Source organism: Podarcis erhardii (assembly GCF_964252035.2).
Source record: "Podarcis erhardii genome assembly, chromosome: Z".
NCBI classification, from domain to species: domain Eukaryota; kingdom Metazoa; phylum Chordata; class Lepidosauria; order Squamata; family Lacertidae; genus Podarcis; species Podarcis erhardii.
This window is the reverse complement of record NC_138504.1, coordinates 50,047,251-50,053,250: the sequence shown is the minus strand read 5'-3', so window position 1 is coordinate 50,053,250 and position 6,000 is coordinate 50,047,251. Positions and strand designations below refer to the sequence as shown.

The window sequence follows — 6,000 nt, the reverse complement described above, 5'->3', positions numbered from 1 at the left end:
TTTTTTGATTTTTTTTATATATGTACTGTTTTTTCTTCGATTGTTTTCTTTTTACTTTTTTTCTGTAACCTTTAAAATCTTAATAAAAATTCATTAAAAAAATAATAAAATGGGTGGGAGGGTGAGTAGGAAGGAGGCTGCCTCAGGTGAACCACTGAAGGAACAATGGCCCTGCCCCAGAGAGGCTACATTTTAAAAGCATCTGTCCAAACAATGGTTGCCCAGAAGACTGCAAGCTCTGGAGCACTTGCTCAGCTAACAGTAGCAGCTGCAGCCTGTTTATGAGCAGAGGCCTACACATGAGTAGGGAGATGAGGCATGGAACAGAAAATAAGCAGCTGTCAGAGAGAAAAACCCCCAGAGTTGTTCACAAAGCAAGTCTTGAAAGGTGTTTGTTAATCCTCTTTGAAACTCTTGGGCAGTTGGTTGATAAGAGCATCATAGATGGGGTAAAGGGATTAATTATGCTGGTCCTCAAAGCCCAGCCCCTTAAAGCAACCGGCTTCTTCTAGCAACCTGTCTGTATATTTTAACTCTTATCTCAGGGCTGCTATCAAGCAATGTGCCTCTCTCTCCCCTCTGCCACTTCACCTGTCTGGGACAGAATATGGCTTCATTCTGCAAATCTCAGTAAAGTTTGGTGTCACCCATAAACAGCTTAGGAGGTGGGCTAGTTACTCTATTTTACAATGAGACACACTTAGGATTCTATTATCTACAGACTACAGGGCTCGTTTATTAGCCATTGGCATTATTTTTTCACTTTGAATTGGATTGCTAAGCTATTCTGCTTCTTTGGCGATCACTCGTAGCTGAGTAAGATTGTCTTCCATAAACACGGTTTTAACAATGAGTCCGTAAGTGACTGTGGAGGCCAATTCTGGATCCACACGTCCTTCCACAGTGGGGACATTGGTCAGACCATAGCTGTCAACTTTCCCCTTTTCTTGTGAGGAATCCTATTTGGAGTAAGGGAATTTCCCTTTAAAAAAGGGAAAAGTTAACAGCTAAGCTCCAGACGGGAGTTGATCATGGTGTGGATCTGCTAAGCGTGCCTTCCACGTTTCTCCCTTGCGACCTGAGTTTGACGTTTTAGTCCCTAACCACATCACCAATATAAAAGGAGGACTTTATCAGCATATGAACCAAGTATTCAGGGAATATATATTAGCATGCAGGTGCTCAAGGAGCTGGAGAACATCGGCATAGCTGTCAACTTTCCCTTTTTTTGGCAGGAAATTCCCTTATTCCAGCGCTGTTTCCCGCTGCTATCCCGGATTGTTAGATATCCCGTAGAGTGTCCCTGGGACGGGTGAGGCTTCTGGTCCCTTATTTTCGAGGCTGCTGATCCCTTATTTTCAAATCTGAAAGTTGACAGCTATGAACATAGGAAGCAGCCTTATTTAGGGCCATTTCAGTTCTTCATTGCCCCTGGGCAGTGTATGTCTCAATGAGAGCACCTGAGGGTGTGTCGCTTTCCGTCTGACAATGCAGTGCAGGTATCTTGTATATTTCCACGTTATAGTTAAAACGAATATGAAACCCCTTCCCCACTTTTCTCTCTCAGACCGTGTCCCTCCCCCCCCCGCGTTTGCCCCGCTCCAGCCTCTCCTTCCCGCCTCCGCTCTTTCCCACTCCAGAAGCCGCCTCGCCGCCTCCTTCGAAACCCCCTCGGCTCGCCCCCCGAGCCCGCCATCGCTTTTACCCACTTACTTGCTCCCCCTTATTTCATTTCTACCCCCCCCCCCATCCTCATCGCCGCGTGCTGCTCCTTTTCCACTTCATCCTCCCCTGGCTAAAGGCTGACCTTGCCTCGCCTTCCCGCCTCACGGACCAGCCTCTCGCTCTCGCGCCTCTCCCGCCTCTCCCGCCGCCTCCCATTTCCACACTTTTTGCGCTTCTTTACCTCAGCCTGCCTTTCCCCTCACGCCGACCTTCGCCGAACTCCATTCCTCCCTTTGGCTTTTTACCTCAGCTTCCCTCCCCGCTCCAGTCCTTTCTCCCTCAGCAGCATCTTTTGGCTCTCTCGCTCCTTTCCTTTTTTTAAAACCTCAACCTTCGTCCCTAATCAATTCGCAGTTTTATATTTATATTCCATCATGCTATCTTTCTCCTCCATTTTTTACCTCACCCGCCTCCGGGCCCTCCTCTCACTTATTTCTCCCCGTTTCTCTCCCAAACTCTCTTCTTTCCGCACCTGCCTAATGCCTTTTTACTTTACCTTACCCAACCGCACCATAATCAGCCCCCTCTATATTTTTAAAAGACCATAAGCCCCGCCCCTTTCTGGTTAAGCCCCCGAGGGGAGGAGGCGCTCCGTATTCTAGCTAAAGCATTACGCATTTTGCTCAGCTCTGCGCACGCGCTAACCCCTCAGGTACAGCAACTGGGACGCCGAAAGCGGAGACTTACGCACTTTGCGCGGAACGGGAGATAGAAGAGCCGGGGTGCGTAATGTGCGTAACGGGGGCGGCGGGGGGGGGGGAGCGACGTCACAGGTAGAAAAAACATCGGCGGGCATCTTACGCCAATTCCGTTGGCCATGCCGCTGTTGCGCAGGGACTCGGGGAACGCCGCGATACGCCACTTGCGTGGCGGGCTGCGCTGCCGGCGTAAGGCGGCTCTGCCTCGCGCACTCGTCCTCTCTCAGGTGCAGGGAAAGAGGGAGGGTGGGAAAGAGGGCGGGCTCACCGTTGCCCGGCAGCCCTGGTCCGGGCCCAGCCTATGGGGGCGCTGGGCGCTGTCACGTGGCCCTGGAGCCCCCGAACGCTGCCTGCTGCGGAGCTTGCAAGAGCCGGACCGAGCCGGGCCGGGGGGACTGTGTGGAGGCGGGTAAGGACCCCCCCCCACCCTGGGGATAACGTGGTGGGGGGATGCAGCGCGGAGCATGCAAAGGGTCTGGAGGCGGCGGCGGGGGGGTGCAACGTGCAATATGGAAAAGGGGCGGTGCAGTGGAAATCGAGGGGAAAATGGGGCTCCATCCTTCGGGGGGCTGGGGAGGGGGGCGTCGAGGGGGTGCAGCTGGGGAAGGAGGGCCATATGGCCCCGGCAGCACAGGCGTCCCCGCTGAGAGCTCCGAATCTCCGATTCTGACACATGCACCCTTGCTACCGAGAGCTCCCCCCCCCCCCCCGCACTGGACGCTGTGCGGGTTCGCTTCCAAGTAAATTTGCATAGGATCCTGCTGTGCGAAGCAGTGGGAGGGGGCTCCCCCTTGATGGTGACGGTAGGGGTCCGTGGGAAGAGAGGCTGCTGCTGTAGCAGGGTCATAATGGTGCGTGGGACAGCAAGGTGTGGTGGGAGAAGGAGTTGTGGAGGCTGGAAGAGGAGCAGCTGCAGCCGCAATAAAGGGGCTCCGGGGTCAAGAACAAGCCCTGGGGGATGCGGGTTGGATCTTAGGAGGAGGTGGTATCTGCGTGCACGGGGTCCATAGCTGTCAACTTTTCCCTTTTCTTCCGAGGAATCCTATTCGGAATAAGGGAATTTCCCTTAAAAAAAGGGAAACGTTGACAGCTATGACGGGGTCTGGTCGGGGTTTAGCGCGGCTGCGAGGTGGGAGCGGGGTTGCGGGATCCTGGGTGCCCCCTTGGAGCAATAGCAAGAATAAGTCCTGCCGAGGGTGGTGTTTTTGCAGTGGGTTGCCCCGCTGGGTTGTGAAGCACTGGATGAAGTGTTGTAGAGAAGGGAGTACTGTAATCAGCGCCCATGGATGTCAGGTAGGGAAGCTTAAGTTTCAGACTTTGAAGGGGCCACTGAGTGTTGGACAGCTGACCATATAAGCTAGTGGACACTAGTGTGAGAGAGCAGGGGGTGCTCCACAGATTAAGGGGTACCTGGTGCAGTTTGGGTGCAGGAAAGGAGAGAGCTTCGACTGGGCGGGTACAAGCAAGGCTGGCAGTGGTGGCTTTGGGGAATAGGGTGCTGGGGGTGTACCCTGAGATAATGCAGAACTGGGTGGAGACTTTCAGGTATCTAGCAAACGTCGGCTGATGGGAGGGTGAGTGTGAAGCTCAGGAGTAACAGTGATGTGAGGAAGGTAAGAGGCACTGGGCAGCATTTTTGGGATATAGCAACCAATGTTTTGGATGGAATTGGTTGCTCCTGGGTTCTCTGATTCATAGTGTGCCATGAGAAAGACAGGAAGCCCACCGGCACGTACACAAGTAATAAGATTGTTTACTCCTTAACCCCACCTTGTTGGATTTACAGTGAGGGTAGTAAAAGGCTGGATTCCCCACCTGTCTTTTGAATCCATCTTTACAGCTCAAGTGGGGATGCTAATAATCTTTGAATATTGCTTCCTTTTCATATCATGTAATCATTTTAAGCTATTGTGAATGTGGAACTGGGGATGGATTCTGAATGAATTTCACTGGCGTGATGATGTGTGCAAACTTTGTAAGTAACACAGGACTCTTCTTCAGAACCAATGTCCTGTAAGTGTGATAGAAGCATATCATGTGTTCTTCTTTTTCATTCTTTTTTCGTTTGGACACAAACTCGAAGATAATTGCTATGTGTTTCTCTTATTTATTTTTCTTAACCCTGGTTTTCTTATTTATTTTTCTTAACCCGGGTTCCCAGCATCCAGCATGAGGAAGATTCCAGTATGACTTGCAAGTTTACATCCAGCATTATAACTTCTAGTCATTCCTATATTGCTTCTGTTTTGGGGGCTTTTCTGTAAAAAACGTTTTGGCTATTGTCTGTTCTGCTTGTGTTGTGGACATTGTCAGCTAAGGAGAATCCCGTGGCTTGAAAGAGTTTTGTAGAGCAGTTCACTGCTAGAATGGTTGTCTTAATGTCTGTTCCAGGCTGTTTGTGGGGACAAGAGAGGGGGTTGGTGCTGACTTTGTGAAGTATTGACAGCTGTCAGCTGTGGTGAAAGTGAACTGTCCAATTCCTTGTACACAACTGGGGTTAGATGTGCTTTCCTTTAGTGTGGTGATGAATGTGCCACACTGTTATTACTAGTGGTAATAACAAATAAGAGATGGGGCCCTGATTTTCCTCAGGTGCTTGGTTTTTTGAGGAGTTTTAATTTTAAAGAGAGCAAGAATGAGTGTGTGCACGCATAATGTTTAAGCAGGCGTATTCCTTTGCTTGACCTTGCTTCCTCTCTTATCCGTAGCCATCGAAATTCAGCCTTCATGCAGCTGGCATGGCGCATCAGATTGTCTCTCAGGCTGACCTGATTTTTCCAAAAATGAAGCAACTGCACTTCCTGGTGGCTTCTGAACACTCCGTGCTCTGCCTGAGCACCAGTTCTGTATGCAGTTCTTAATTGCAAATGTTCATGCTTTGCTTTTGCTTCTCTTCCCCCTTGCCCTTATTCTCTCTCTCTCTCTCTCTCTGAACTTACTGTCTCCTGATTATTAATGATTAAACCCCAGATTTGATGTTGGGGAGGAATTTGGAAAGGGAGGAGGAGCAACATCTGTAGACGATGGTATGTTTAAATAGAACAGAAAGCACAGGAATTTTTCTACTAACCTCCTGATATGCAGCATTTCTGCCTGCTGTCCCTCCCCTCCCTCCACTGGCTCTCACCTGCCCACAAAACCAAAACTCCATTTACATTTGCCATCTAACTGGTGACCATGCTAACCTCTAGTACAGGGATCAGCAACCTTTTTCAGCAGGGGGCCGGTCCACCATCCCTCAGACCATGTGGGGGGGGGCGGCCTTGAACAAAAAAATGAACGCATTCCCTATGCCCCGCAAATAACCCAGAGATGCATTTGAAATAAAAGCATACATTCTACTCATGTAAAAACACGCTGATTCCCGGACCGTCCATGGGCCAGATTTAGAAGGTGATTGGGCCAGATCCGGCCCCTAGGTTGCCTACCACTGCTCTAGTGTTTCTGATTCTGTTAATATCTTTGTTAGTGACGATCCGGGTCAGTGAAATTCGTTAATGCTGTAGTTTTATCATTACATGGCCTGATGTCTAGTAAGCTTATGTCAGTTGTCAGTTGGTATGTAAAAATGTCCTCT

At 50.0% G+C, this 6,000-nt stretch overlaps 1 protein-coding gene across 6 annotated transcripts in view; it reads left to right on the top strand.

Moving 5' to 3' along the window:
• The first annotated feature begins 2,726 nt into the window (after window positions 1–2,726).
• The window catches only part of STRBP (spermatid perinuclear RNA binding protein), a 159,226-nt gene continuing 155,952 nt past the window's right edge, over window positions 2,727–6,000 (top strand). For 4 of the 6 annotated variants that reach the window (XM_081847582.1, XM_081847581.1, XM_081847580.1 and 1 more), the window contains exon 1: window positions 2,727–2,832. The gene's annotated coding sequence lies outside the window, so the exon portion shown is untranslated. The remainder of the gene's footprint in view (window positions 2,833–6,000) is intronic. The other 2 variants (XM_081847584.1, XM_081847583.1) reach the window with 1 other exon arrangement.